Here is a 16,252-nt window from a genome sequence, read left to right as displayed (position 1 = left end):
TCCTTTCCTTTCCTTTCCTTTCCTTTCCTTTCCCTTCTTTCGTCCCTCCTTGTCGCTCCTCCTTTCTCATCTCGTTTCCTTTCCTTTCCTCCCATCTCTCCCCTCCTCTTCTCCCCCCTTGTTTCCTCTCCACTGTTTTCCTTTCCTTCCCTCTCATTTCCTCTCCTTTCCTTCATCCCTCCTTTTCTCTCCTCTTGTTTCCTCTGCTTTCCTTTCATCTTATCCCCCCCTTGTTTCCTCTTCCTTTCCTTTCCTTTCCTTTCCTTTCCTTTCCTTTCCTTTCCTTCGTCCCTCTAATGGTGGCACCAGATAAAAAATCTGAAGATCATTGAGTCGGGGTGTCACCAGCCAATAAGTAGATTATAATTGTTGTTTTCTTATTTGACCAGTTTTTAGCTTTTGGCTCAGGTGATTGTAATTAATCCTGAGGGGAACATGAATGCTTGCACCAAATTGCAGGTAATCCATCCAGGAGTTGATGAGACATTAATTAATTCAATTATTTCATCCATTCCCAACCTCAAATTGTAATCTAATGGTGGCAGCGTATCACCGAAATCATTAGGATGAATTATTGGGGCAACACCACTGGTGCCAGTGTTTTTTCCAATGCATCACATAGAATATTTCACCGGATAACTGAAAACTCTGACCTGCTGGTGGCAGGTCAAGACATCCGCAGTGTCCTCGGCTATTGGATGGATGGCAATGGCAATCCATCCAATAGTTAAGATATTTCAGACGGGACAGTAGTGGACATGAGAATAAAGGTGCACACTAATGATACAAGTGTCAGTATTATACAATTCTAGTTAGTTTAAGTAACCAGTGTTTGGAGCACACCTGGGTACCAACAAAGACATGCAGAAAGTGTCAACAAGTGCATCTCATTCCACTGAAGACGCCCTGCTGTTGTTATTTTACTGAATCATAATCATAATCTCTGATCAAGATTTTGAAGACTGATTATATTCTGTTCTCATGCACAGGGCTGCTGCTGAGAAGTCACCACCTGAATCTGAAGAATGTACTCTTCTTTTAAGTGAAGCCAAGTTTCGAGAAACATTCTCAGTTTGTGCTCCTCCTTCTTTGCACCTGCAGGTTTAACAAGTCATCAAGTAAATCATCTTTATCCTCAGTCTCGGCAGTCACGTCCCAGATAAACAGAACAAGTGAGCGTTAACCCCCTAGTTGTTCATTAGGCGACATGTAATGGAGCCTGAGCAGTTTTCAGTTTTCCCTTATTTATTAAACACAACTATCACATTAATTACAAGTTACTTCTGGGAGGATGAGTATTCATTCTTCTCGTAGATGATGTAACATGACTCACAGTTCCTGCAGTTCTACAGCTTCGATCGGTATAACATTTACATGCTTCCTCTAGCAAAAAAAGTTATTACGTTTTATATGCAATTTTCTTCTCTGCATCCTCCATGCATATTTCTCAGGGTTTGAACATTCTCGTCATTTTAAGGCGTTTTAATGCAGAAATGACACACAGAGACGCACTTGAGACCAGAACCAGCAGTTGCAGCAGCAGCAGCATGACAGCAGCCATGGTTCTCCAGGTGCTGCCTCCTCCTGTCTGCTCACTGTGGACAAACAATGGTTCGTATGTACTTTTTGACACGGAAATAAAGTTTTGGCAAGTTACTGTCAGGCTATCACAAGCCAAGGAAACACATTTACTTGGTAAATTACATCAGTTTCAAAAGAAACATGATGAGTGGCCTGTTTGACCAGTCAACATGCAGAAATGCTGATCATCAAGGAAAAACTGAACTTATTGATCCACGGAGAGCTGTTAGTCATGTTGGCCTCTAACAATACAGTGTTACATTACTACTGTGATGGGAAAGAGGAGGTGATGAAATCATCATGTGTGGAAGTATCAGCATTCATCAACTGAGTGCTGTTATTGTGTAAAGAACTGGAACTGTGACTCACTCTCAGGATGATTATTGTATTAGGTTCATGTATCTCACGTAGACAAAGTTACCGTACAGTTGAGTGCACTTCTTACGGTTCCTTCATATCAGTATTTAACAACAGTTTGATGATTGAGAAGGATTATTTGTGTATAAGTGAAGACATAGTTTTTAGGAAAATCCTGCACAATACCTTCAAGAGAACTTCAAGCTGCAGATGGGGTTGTGGTTGTTTTTTATCTTGTGGCAAACAACCACAAATGTCCTTCATCTAAAGATCATCGTTTAAGAATATTTTATGGCCTGTGCCTCTGTTTGACTGTAGATAGTACAAACAGGGGAAAAGGGTGTCGGAGGATGACATGTAACCCTCTTCAGGGCACATCATGATCCATTACACCGGCTGCACCACCCTAGGGAGGAGAGGAAGAGAGATCCACGATAATAGCCATGCTAATCGAGCCTGGTCATTGATGTGTTCTGCCTACACGCAGTCAAAGTTGATGGACAGTGTTTTCCTGATGTCGAACTTTAAACGTGAAGATGCCGACCTTATTATCATCACCATCCTGTTGCTTCTATTTACATTCACCTTGGCTCAAATTTAAAAAATGCACTACGTGTTTATGTAAATGTTTACAAACTTTCATTTCGTTACGTAAACCTGTCTTGAATAATAACAAAGATCATTTGTTCTTCCAGCGCTTGATGCCCTAGTAAGTATGTTTGCTTCTTTGTGAAACACCCACGGTACATTGGGTTGGTAACTTGGCGGACACACCCAGTGGCCATGACCATGGCGCCTACACCTGTTAGATTAAAAAAACACCTGCCGATCAACCGCAGTACTTTTCAGTCACGGCTGAGAGGCTATCAATGTGACAACGTCTTACTGATGTCACGCAGCAGCTACTGTAAAAATCTTTTCACTGATGAACTACTTTCAGATCCATCTTCCAGTAAATCAGTGCCTTACTGACATTCTTACTTGTCACATTCTTGACACATGAAGATGTAAGTTCTGGGAAACAGCTCGTTGTCGAGGACAGGTGATGCAGCTCAATGTTGATCTGAAGATATGAGATTAGTGTGTCAATGAGGAAATGTATTATTATCTACAATCATACCTTTGGTGGAGGAGGAGGAATTTACGGGGGTTATTGATAAGGAGTCAGTCAGCCGTCATCATCAGGCTGTAAATTATATAACGCAGTCACGCAGTCACATTACAGGAAAACACGTAATTCTCGTTCTGTCAGAGTCCATCAGTTTAATCAAATAAAATGCAGTGTATGTGATATGTAAAGTGGTAAAAGGGGCGAGGAAAACCACTTGAGCTAAATGTTCCTTGTCATGCATTGTTGTTCGTTCCTGTAATTAAATAATTTGCAGCCGAGTCAGACTTTAAGTGAATAAATTAACATCAGCCTCCAGGGAAAAGAAAGGCAGCATTCAGAGGGAGGGTTTCTTTTTGGAAACTAAAATGAGTTTCAATTCGAATTATGTGCAGCTGTTAAACGATGGTATCACGTTACCAAATGCAAAATACTAAATCATTGTAAAATAGTAAAATAGTGAATCATTGTGATTGTTAGGTAAAACAAAACTAAAGAATTCCATTATATTATAAGAGATATGGAGTATATATCATATTGTGGTGTAAGAAATATTTTGAACCTGAAACATTAGAGATAGAAATGATTTCTTCAGGTGCTCAAAGCAAGTTGGAGCTGGAACAGCTCTGCACGGCGAAGTTCTTATTGTTGGGACCCACAGATGAAGTCGTTCACTGTGGATTTCAAAATGGCCTCTGAACTGAACTCAGTTTCCCAGAATTCTCCAGTCTTCACACCGAGGTGCAAATTCAGCTTTGAGCTAGTATTGGTCAGGGTGACAGACCCCCCTCTGACCAGACCGTCAAAACTCCAGCTCCTTCCTTTATTCTCTCTTCTCTCTTCCCCATGTGCTTCTCTCCTCACGGGGCTGCCTACCCTCAAGTTCGCTTCTCCTGGACTCTTCTGGGCCCAACAGCTGCTGGGAGCTGCAAGCTACATTCCTAGCAGGCCCAAAGAACTTCTCCTCCCTGCAGCGACACGAGGTCCGGCTCGTATTCCAGATCAGTTAGCGCCAGCAGCTGTGACGCAAAGCTGCCAGCTCACTCCACAATCTGAGGAACACCAAGCCAGTTAGCACCGAGCTGCTGTCCCTGCAAAGGAAAGGAGCGACCAGGTTCCTCCACCCTCCACAGCAAGAACAGCATTGTTCAACATTGGGATTACAACCTTCTCCTGCGTGGCTCATCTGCCAAGGAACCACCAGCACCTTTTCTTCAAAGACTGGTAACGTTGAACTGGGCCTGGATAGCACACAGCATAGCATAGCACGGCTAAGCACAGGACCGTTTAACTCTGGTTGATGTGATGCACATGTGTTCAATCTATGTGTTCACTGTTCGGTGTTATTGTGATCTACGGTCAGGTTATTGGTAGTTTGCTTTGCTACACGGCGAATTCGACGTTAGTTGAATGATGCTTCACACAGACTCAGGATCATTGCATGCAACTAACCATCTTCTATAACCTGGCATCACGTCTCACACACACACACACACACACTCCTTCAGCCTGGAGCATATCACACCCACATGTGATATCAGTGAGCACCACCGTCGTTTCTTTGTTCTGCCACACACACACACACATACACACACACACACACACACACACACACACACACACACACACACACCTGTATACAGTACATGTTAGTTAGTGTGTTCTCATCTTTGTGTTAAATAAAAGATTTTTGAACCTTCATGCTGTCTATTTAATATTGTACAAGAGTGAATGTTGTCGACCTCGACTCTGTCAAGAGCTCCAAAATCCTTCAACCATCACAGCTGTTATGGTCATTTTGGTTGTAGTTATTAAGTTAATTATTAATCAGAGTTTCAAACAGTTTAATACTTTTTCTGAGACTGATTTGGTGAATTGGCTCTTTTTTTTGGTGCCCCGAGGTGATCTAATGTAAATTGGATCTTATTATTAATCAGAATTAATAATTATCACTGATAATCATTAATTATTATTGATAGCCAAATTTAACCCAAAACTCCCTGTTACTGTCGCATGAAGCACTACATTATGGTGCCTCGTGTGAAGTGTGCACAACATTATTATTTCCTGTCTGTCAACACCTGTGAGATTAATGTGTTGCAAAGCGAAAAGCATGTGGAAGAGCAGGAATCTCAAATCACTGTGAGACAAAGAAACCTTGTTCAGGCTATATCATCAAATTACTTCTACTGCTGATGAAGTTGTGACCTTGCACACGTGCCAAACCTCAAGATTTTCCTGGGAGAGTCCTGTTTTTCATTGCCCTCTACCGATTTCTTTCGGGGTTACAACTCTTCTGTATTTCGATTTGTTTGATTTATGAGACATTTTCACACCTTTTTCCGCTTTTAGTTATCACATCCTGTTTCTGGCACTGCACAGAGAATTCACATTTCTTACGGAGAGTTTTAAAGGAAAGGGGCAATTTTGTAAAATCTGCCACGTTGATTTTTCTGTCGATCACGGGGGGTTGGGGTTAGGGTTAAGGGGTAACCTTTTCTGCAGTCTTGACCTCAAACTGTAGCCAGTAACAACAGAAGACGTGGAAAGAAGCCAACACATCGTTTTGGCCCAGACAGGGTTGGTAGAGCAGTCAGGTATCATGACACTGGGTTTTGTTCCTGGGTTTGGCCGACAGCTACAGCTGCTATGGGAAATTGTTTCTTCCTTCCTGAGATGATTCTGAAGGGAAGTGCGGCAGACTTATCATATTTCATCACTGTTATTAAATCTCTCCATCACTCAGTCTGCCATAATGAACTAATGAACACAGCTTTGTTTTGGATTTGTGACCTGGTGAAAAACGTCCTGATTATCTGAAACAAAGCAGCAGTTGTTCTTGTTTCTGTAATTAAAGTCACAACCTGTTTTCGCTCTGAGCGTGTGAAACAGAGCAGCCTGGTCACGAGCTCTGACGCTGCAGTTACTCCTCTCGTGTCACTTTATTGTTTGAGTTTGTGTCCTATTTGTGACGATCAAGAGTTTTTAAATGATGTAATGTTTTATATTACATGCTAACTTACTGACAGTATGTAACATATTTTTACGTGAGTTAAGTCACTTTGGTTAAGAGATCTATTGCTAAACCTCACAGTAGTTTCTGTGCCAACAACTAACCAAACCTAAACAAGAACGAAGGGTTATTGCGTCACTGAATCTTGCCTTGGTGCCAGACTGTGGTGAAGTCTATTGGAGACACATGGAGAAACACACCAAGTGCGTCCTCGCGCAGGCCGGCAGTGCGTCAGATTGTGGAGGTTGTGAGTTCGTTTGTGGAGGTTTTGTGCATCACTCTGGAGGTTTTGTGTGTCTGTGGTTGTTCTCTGTTTCTTTGAAGTGGTTTTGTATCTCTTTGTGGAAATGTTGTGTCTCTTTTTGTGCCTCAGTCAGGCCACAGCCAGACTGAGGCTACCAGTATGGCTGTAGCCTGGCTCTCCCTCACCTGGTATGCTGGCGTGTGAAGAACATGTTGCATTTGCTTCAATCGCTGATTGTGGAGCGTGTTTTTTGATTGCGTCATCCAACTATCACATGCCAACATCATCAACCAACGTGCATGTGTGCTGTCAAATTATCAGAACAAGGCATGAGTCAAAACAAGGATCAGGAAAATGACTCAGAAAAATATTAAATATCATAAAAATGCCAAAATAAACTGGATTTTGAGGGGCTTCAACTTGAGTATTTCCATTTCCTGCTACTTTATACTTTCACTCCACAAATCTCAACAGTCAGTGCAGTTTGAAGGTGAACACCCAAGATTAGATTCAGTATCTGTCACAATCTCACCTGAGGAATGGCCAAGTCTGTCTTTAAGTGGACAGTTGTGCCAGATTTGAAGAAATTCCCTCAAGGCATTCTCGAGATATCACGTTCGTAAGAATGAGACAGATAGGCAGACGCTCGGACAGACTGACAACCCAGAACCTCGACTATCACCATCATGGAGGCGTGTATAAAAAACACAAAAACCGAATGTCTGTCGTGTGGTGTGTGTGGTGAAGACTGGGTTATAAGCGTATGAGAGATTTTACGTGGCCTTTATGGATAGACACTGGTCACGTTATAGGAAGGAAATCAGGAAAAATAAAGAATCTATCTTTGTTCATACACCCATAAGTGAAAGTGTTTTGTAAATGACCACATGGTGGCTCTAATCTCCTCAAAATAAGTAACGAGTTCTTACTTTAAGTCTTTACTTTAGAGAACTACCGAACCAACACGTTCTCACTCCCAACTCGTCAAACACAGCAGCTCTGTCGCCTGAAGCTTCAAACTAAGACCCTCACAGCCTCTAGCATCATTTTTGCATGTGACATTAAGTTATCATTCGTATGCAACATCCGGTTAGACTCTCAGATGAAAGCTCGCTGACAAACATGTCACATATTATTACTTCTGGGTTGTACTTAATGTTGGACAACGGTTGCAGTTTGGTTAGATCTAGACATTAAAACCTCTCGTTATGTTTTAAAAAGATCTTACGTTGAGTTTCAGTAAATGCTTTCAGTTGAGTCCATTTAGGTAACAACTTACTCATGTAACCGTCTTCTCCAGATCTACAGTCCCTGTCAATCAGTGCAGATCATTATTCTCAACCTGAGCTGAGATTCTGCCCAGTAATTCTAACAATTAACTGATTGAACTCACAAACCACACAGACACAAACCACACAAAGTTGTGTTTATTATGTGATTAAGACTTCAGATGGAAAGTAGATATATTGCACATTTACCATTTAACAATCATATAATTTCACCATTACATATATTCCTCACCAGAACTGCTCGTCTAACTGCAACGTATATTAAAGATACACATGTGGAGTATAGATGTGAAGCTGCTGTCACTTTAAATGTTTGTTTACACCAGTATTGGCTGTAAATTAAAAATGTAAACTAATTTCTGATCATGCCGTGTATATAAAACAAAATAAAATGCTAATGTTTCATCTATGAGTCTGACTCTTCTGCTGCTCGTTGGGTCCTAAATGAACCAATTAACAGAAATAAGACAAACAAACTTTGAACGCCTGAAGATATTTGCTGGGAACCTGAATGCAAAACCAGACAGACGTATCGAAAACATCCTGCAGAACCGGACGGAGTGGATTTTGTTTTTACAGCAGATGATTGTTAAAATTCCATCACTTGTCTCAAACTGGTTGAGTGAACTTTGAACAAACACTTTCAGTTTGATACAAAATGCTTCATCTTAAGATTGTTTCGATTATTTCAATGGCTGCTGATATGAACAGTGAAGCTGATCAATTTATTCTGGCCATTAAAGGATGAATTCACCGCAAAAATAAAGATTTATCTCCTCCCTGCGGAGCTGATGAAAAGTTAGGTGAAGAAGTCTCATAGTCCACAAAACATTTCAGGAGCTTCACAGTAAAACAGCCGTAATCCAAGTCTGCAGAAGCCCCGAGATCCAAACTGATTTGAGAAGGATGTTATTAACACCCTCAATGCGCATTCGAGCATGTGCACGCTAACGCTTTTAGCTTAGCAGCTACAGTGAAGACTTTGGCCTCAAAAAGGCTGTAAATAACATTTGAAATCTTTTTAGGATCTTGGGGCTTCCAGAGACTAGGAACCGTTTTATGTCTTTTTTGGGTGAACTTTTCCTTTAAGAGTGGATACAACAGGGAGAGTATCAGGGTTTGGTCCATGAACTCGGCCTGTTTTTGACTTTCAGCTTGGGAGCAACATCCACTCCATTGCATGTATGATCATAGTTGGCTATAATTCTCTTCTTAAAACTAAATTTAGTGTCAACAGGTTGAACAGCAGCACTGCTGACCGGCTGGTGAGATCACTAGCTGATATGATTGGTGACCACAGCAGGTTGTTTCCAGGCGATCACTGGAAGGACTGGTGTTTTTAATGCACCACCTGACTTGGTATTTGAGGCCTGATGCTGGCGTTGTGTGGTGGCTTACGAAATCCAGTCCTCCGTCTGTGCCAAACCATCTTCCAAAGATTTATCTGCAGCTGATCAGAGATAAACTTTGAAATATATTTTTGCAGCAGAGAAGCAAAAAACATTTCACTGTGCATGCAGAGTGGCCGTGAGAATATCGTTTAGAGGACAGACTTTTAAAAACTGTGAACATATCTTTGACGTAATAAACAATAATAAACAGTAATAAACAGTCTGAGATTAGTTGAGATTTTCTGGGTTTAGTAGTCAGAGAGGATGAGAGCATTGCGGTCTTCAGCTGTTCTCTTCCTGGTGAAGTAACGAACGATCACAGCCATCAACACCAGCGAAACCAAGAAGCAGACGGCGAACACCACGGTGCTGATGTTGGTGCTGAGGATCTCCTTGATTCTCCTGCCTCCTCCGCTTGGTTCGATTTCTGAGGGAATCACTGAAACACAACGGTACAGTAGTTTTATTGACAGACAGACAGACAGACAGACATGCAGATAGATAAATCAATAGATCAGATATAAACCTTCTCTGGGCGTCTCGCTCTGACTCATCACAACGTCCTTCATGTGACTGTCCACGGCTGCGTTGGGGACGGCCTGCCCGACCACCTGCAGAGGACCCTGGATGATGTAATGGCTGCCGGTCTCTTTGCTCAGATCTCTCTTGCGTCTGGATGCAGTCTTCAGGCAGCCCTGAGCACATCTGGAGAAGGGACTGCCGGGCTCACACAGGATGACGGAGCAGGTGATGTAGACCTGTGAGGTGGCAGGTGAGAAGGAGGAAATCAAGTGAAAACGTTCTGCTTTTAACGTTGAATTAAACAACCTGCACTTTATAATCACGCGCCGTCACACAGCCAGTATTTTCAAACCATGTGTGAAGTTTCCTTCTGACTGGGCGCAGAGTCAGACATCAGATCTATCAGGCATGAGGAAGTGTAACCTTATCAGGCTGGTATAAGTCGGTACACTATGAAATAGATATCTGTCATTTATCGTGTGTGTGTGTTTGTGCCACAACAAACGCTTCACATTGCAACAGACACCGACAAAAGTGGAAATATCAAAAGATAAAACATGCCTGAATAATATTTTGATTTAAGTTTAATGTGATTTAATATTGATTTTTATTACCTGGTCAAAGTTTCCAGTAAATTTGAAGGCTTGAACCTCAAAGTTGAATGAATCGTTGCTGGATGGGTGGACTTTAAGTGTCTCGTCCCGGATACACCTGCGAGAGACATGAATTGTAACACACACACACCGATGAAGGAGCTGCGTGTGAAAGATGATATCTGATCCTCTTAAAGATTAACATTTTTCAGTTATTCATGAGCACTCACCCGTTGCTGATGAGGTCGTAGTAGAGGGCGTTTTCAGGGTTGTCATCAGGAGTTCCTTTGCACGACTCGACAAACAGTCTCACATTCGGAAGGTCCGACTGAGCTTGAATGCCGATGTAAAGTGGCTCCATCAGCTTCACCTCCACTGGATAGGCGCTGGCCTCCACCTTATTGGTAAAGTTGCTGTCTCGGTATATCTCGAAAGAGTAGCCGAAGCTGCCGAAGCTGGACTCTGTGAAAATGTATTCAGACTTTTTGAGGTTGTAGTAACTGGAGATGCTGATGGCTTTGGGAAACTGGCAAGAAAAACCGATCTTCACGGTCTTTCTTCGGACGATAACCTCGTTGGGCAGCTCGAAGGAGTTGATCTCATTGTTGAAAACGATAAAGTCGCCTTTATCCTGTGTTGGAGACAAATAACAGTGGTATAAAACACAGAGGAGTTCATACAATGATAGATGTATTATCTCTTCTTCAGTTTGTTTTAAAGCTCATCACTGGAGATTTCACAATAACCACCAGTGTGATCTCATTCAGATGAAAATGTAAATGTCCCTCCACACCTCGAACTTGGTGCCGCAGGTGCTGAACGACATGCTGCCCGTGATGTGAGTGCTGTTGGAGGTGAGAGAGCACGACGCGTCTCTCAGCCGGAGAAAGTTCTTGTCGATGTCGGGCATGGAGGCTTTCTCCAGGGACACCACCATCTTGTTGGGGGAGCACTCAACTATGGCTTTGCCTGTGAATCACATTTCATATGAACTTCTTCATCAGCATCAGACTGTAACTCACAGACTGTAGTGTGGCTCACACATTATGCTTCCTCTGCTTTATTACCCCCCAATACAAACGTTATACTGAGGCGAAGTGGTGACTTTTAAAATGTATTTATTTTATCAGCAATCAGATTTAAAAATACATTAAAAGAATGATGATGCAGGTAATTGATCTACCCATTTTATAAAGTATAAAGACTACATACATGTACATTTATATATAATCTGCTGGTACTTTAGATACTGAAGTAAATTTGTTACCGGATACTTTAAGACTTTTTAAAGATGCCATCTTTACTTTTACTCAAGTATAATTTCTGGTCAAATAACAAATTCTACACACTGGACCTTTAAATAAAGAGCAACAAGCCATGACCATGATCATGAAGAGGTTTCATGGAGCGAGAAATTTAAGATGTTTCTGGACAAACAGCTGATGCTGAACAACAAACCAAAGTTTGATCGCTAATAGTTTCGACTGTAGAGACACATTTTTTAAAACAGATATCTTGATGGTTAACAAACCTTGAATGAGAGACGCTTGGGTCACCAGGACAACAACACACCTCATATCTGATTGGCTGAATGACAAAACAAAGAAAACAGGTTTCAGTGCAAAATGCAAAACAAAAAAAAAACAGTAATAATAATCACAATATCTGATGTGGTAATAAAGTATATAATAACAACACATGTAGCCTACTCTTCTTGAATATCTAAATGAGAAGTCATTTCACTGTTCGTGACACGAGATGTAATAAAGTGACAGTGTGTTTGTGTTGAAGTGCTACAGAGACATGAAATTACCAAAATCTCTTAATTAATAGATCGAGGCTTCTTATAGCCGTGAGCAGGATAATTTAACACACACTTTTTCCAGCAGCTGCTCATAAAACCACTCACGTCTCGTTCGTCTCTGCAGTGAAGCAGACCGGGACGAATCTGTACAGGTCTCTCTGCTGAGGAGTCCAGCTCAGAGTCACTGCAGCCTTTCCGTTCGCCTCGTCGCTGAACACTTTGCTCATGTTGTGTGGGCCGCTGACCTGGAAGTCGTGAATGCTTCAGGAAGAAACATGAAATAATTACACTTATTTTTCACTCAAGGATGTTTCTTTAGCTGAGTTAGTGGCACGGTTAAACAACTTGAGCAGTAAATACCTGGAGTGTTGAGCCTGTGCCTCGGCCTTGAGCTGGAAGTTCTGGCCCACGGTGGCGTAGAGGACATCGCCATGTGAAGGAGTCGTAGACAGGAACATGGGCTGCACATGACCCGCCTCACAGTTCGGTATCGCAGGAAGGACTGAAACACAGACGCAAAGAGTTATCAAGACATGTCGCACACAATGATGTAAGATACTGTCATAACATTTTTATTGATAATGTACAAATGAACAGCTAAATTTATATGAAATGTCTTGGAAGGGAAAAAAGTCTGAGAATGAAGTTGCAATTTTGGGGGGTAAAGTCATGACATCATAGAAATAAAGTCATAATATTTTGAGAAAAAGGTTGTGACTTTACGGTGCTGTTATCTATTTCAAATGACCAAATATAAAACGTGTTTTTGCTTAAATTACAACTTTGTGATCATAAGTTTATATAATTTTCCTCATAAAATTACAACCATCTTCTGTTAATACAATAGATCCCCTGTCTCTTGTTTTATGGTCAAAGGGTCAGACAATTGTTTGAGGTGTGTTTTTCTATCAAAAGCACATCTGACGTGTTTGAATTTCTCACCCTCCATCGAGAACTGCAGCTTCACTTTGCACAGAGGTGACGCCGTCGTGTCCGAGGCCGCCCGGGATGCTGTTGTTCCACCTGCGTACGTCAAGGTGATGTTTTTCTTGGGAAAGTCCTGCAGCGTCACCTCGAACACGTGGACGCCGACACCGACTTGACCTGTGCTCGTCAGTGTGCACGCAGCCTGAGAGGACGTGGAGACGATTTAAATACTTTATGTCACTTTGGATGTTGATCTTAGAGGAAAAGAATCACTGAGAAATATTTCTTAACATCAATAGTTATCATCATTGTACATTTCTAATGTTAATAAACCATCTGTTAGATGAAAAGACACAGCTGGACAGAAGGTGAAGATACACTGTGAGTGTGACACTTACTCTGATGTAAACATGAAAGCTCAACATGTTCAACTCCAATCAGATATTAATTACAACAATTATATTGCTTGGTGTGGATTGAATGTTAATGATCTGTTGTATTGTTTTACAAATAGTAATAGATTACCTCATCCAGAGCAAAGTTTGGGGAAACTTCCGCTTCTGACGTAAACTTGCATCTCACGTGATCTCCGTCTGGATCGTGTGCCAGAAGACGAAGTCTGGAAAAACAGTTCTGAGGCACCCTGCATGAAAACACAAGGATCTGAGGTAAATATCAACATAAGTTCAAACATCTAGAGTCATTTTTAATAAAACTTGGTACTTTTTAAAAGAAATTTGACCACTCTGAGTCTCCTATGACTATCCAGTCACCAATAAAAGAAGCCTCATTTGTTTTTTCGAACAATCGATTTATTGGGAGTAATATTAGGCCTGTTATTGTGGCTGATAGTCAGCATTTTTCCGATTATCAGTATTGTTGATTTTTCTTTCAGATTGATAAAATAAATTAATTTAAAACAACAATAAGGACTCCTCGTCTGAGGTGAGATGAAACAAGAAATATCTGTTTTCAGTCTCCTAATTTTTAATAACTGATATTGTTATCGGCCCCAACAAAGGCGTATTAGTCGACCTCTAATATTTATGTTATCAGTCTATAAATTATCTCGAAACCAAACAACAAAATATGTTGAACAGAGAATGAATATTGAATTGAGGAGGTGCTGCAGCAAGAATAAAAAAGATAATGGCAGTAATGTTTGTGTCAAAGCTGCTCTGCCTGTTATTCTGTGTGCACTGACAGGTTTGTTGTCTTCTTGACTCTGCTGTGTGTTTTTCGTGTGTTTGATAGTAAAAGGTTTGTACCGTAAAGACGACACGGTCGTGGTCACCGGACAGCTGTTGAGGGTGTGTGAGTCAGATCGAGTTCCCAGGTTCAGCTCTGCATCAGACGTCCAGTTGGTTTTCCCGTTGACATTAGACACCCAGCAGCAGCCCGAGTCCCTGAGAGGAAGAAGGTTCAATGTGTTTCTATCACTCATGAATATATTGATGCCCCCTCCACCTCCCACTCCTCGACCCCCCCCCCTGCCATCTGGGAACCGATAAAGATGGAGACTCATCAAATTACAATATGTTGATGAAGGTTCTCAGTCATCCACGTCAGGGTAATGTTAAGCGCTTTATTGTAGACAACTGGACATGATTCAGTTTCACCTCTCACCCAGGAGGCTTCTTCACTTCTAACTATCTGGAGGGGAGCTGCAGGCTTTTAAACCCTGTGTGTCCTTACAGAGTCGTTAAGGACATGTGTGAGCTCTGAGACCCACAACGACCCACAGGTGGCCCTAACGACTCTGTAAGGACACTCCCACACAGGGTTTAAAAGCCTGCAAATTACAATATGTGTTCATCTCCTTCGTTTCTACTGAAAACCCAATTCTGATTCTGATTACCAGCCATTTCGACAACAAACTGAGCCTCCATGTTTTATGTTTTAGCTGAAGTTTGTTGTTTTAGAGCTGCGCTTCACATTGACAATAATGCTCCTTATTCCCTTTAATTTCTGCAGAACTTTCTGATGTAATCGTGTCTTCAAACACCCAAAATACCCTGAATGACAACAGCTCTGACACCTCAAAACCAGACACGAGAGTCCCTGTGAGCTGGTCTTACCTCAGAGAGAAGGTGGTGTTATTAGTGGAGATGGTTGCTGTTGTCTTCCCCTCAGACTGGCACCACCTGTCCTGCCCCGTGCCGTCCTCGTCCGTGTCCAGCACACTCAGCCTGTTAACGCTCGTACACACTCCGGTCTCACATGAGAGGGACGACTGCCTCTGACAGTCGCTTCTGCCATTCAGTCTGTGATGAAAGGTCACCTGCACAGTACGGTGAAACACAATAAAAACAGCATGTAGAAAGAGCTTCATCGCTGACATACAGAAAACAAGGAGCATCCATATTAATTTGGATTGTTATTCTTTTCTTGTTCGATCGCAGCAGGTTGTTTAAATTCCACATTTAGTAAAACCAGGTCAGTAGATCCGATGTGACAGTAGGAGGTGTGAATGTCAAGACGAGCAGCGCTTCTCCTAAACGTCTTCAACTTGTTTGAATCATGTCAATAAATATGTTTATATTTACAAGCTGATGATGTTAAACATTTAATATATTGTCATTGTTTTACATTGATTGTATGTCAAAGGGAGGAGCTCTTAGCAATAATCTGTGTTATTTATGTTTTACACACCTTTATGAACTCAAAACACATGTGACATATTGCATTTACATTTTTTTTTCATCACCACATGTGAAATAAAGATAATTATGTATAAACATATGTAATTCACATGTGGAAATGTGACGCCTTATGTGGAAATTCTTCATTTATCTGTAATAAAATACGCAGCTAACATGTGATAATGTTTTATTTTCACTTGTTTAAATGTTACTTCACATGTGAAATTGTGATTTTCATTAACTTATTTTTGGAGCAGCATTTCTTCCGGTGTAGCTGATGTCTTTACTCCGTTCTTTCTTTTTCAAACAGCATCAAATTCAAACAAAATAGATCCTGTTTAACAAAATATGATGAATAAGACCATTCGTGTACCTTAATTGTTCCATCACTCTGCTTCTTTAAAGGCGTGAAACTGATGCTGTCTCCGTAAAAGCTGAGAGTCGAAGCAGGACTCAGTAACGAGAACAGCAGCAGCAGAGTCGCACCTGCCTCCATGATGCCTTTCAGAGTCTGTTCATGTGAAAGCTCATTCAGTCAGTTTCTTTCTCAGACGTCTCAGAGGCGGCTCCTCAGAAGTTCACCCAACAGGTCAAACCAGATCTGTGCTATTTATTATGTTTCTGGAAATGAGGCACAAGTTGTTGAGATGATTGTCGATGACAACAGAATCTGTGTTGGAGTATAGAGTGATTAGATAACACATGCTATAGAGGCTATGATGCACAGGTGTGAATACAGGTGTGCCTTGAGATTTTGGACCGGCCTTTGGTCTGCCCTGGG

The sequence above is a fragment of the Pagrus major genome, chromosome 4, assembly GCF_040436345.1.
Source record: "Pagrus major chromosome 4, Pma_NU_1.0".
Classification (NCBI taxonomy): Eukaryota; Metazoa; Chordata; class Actinopteri; order Spariformes; family Sparidae; genus Pagrus; species Pagrus major.
The sequence above is the reverse complement of the archived record's forward strand: the minus strand, read 5'-3'. Positions refer to the sequence as shown.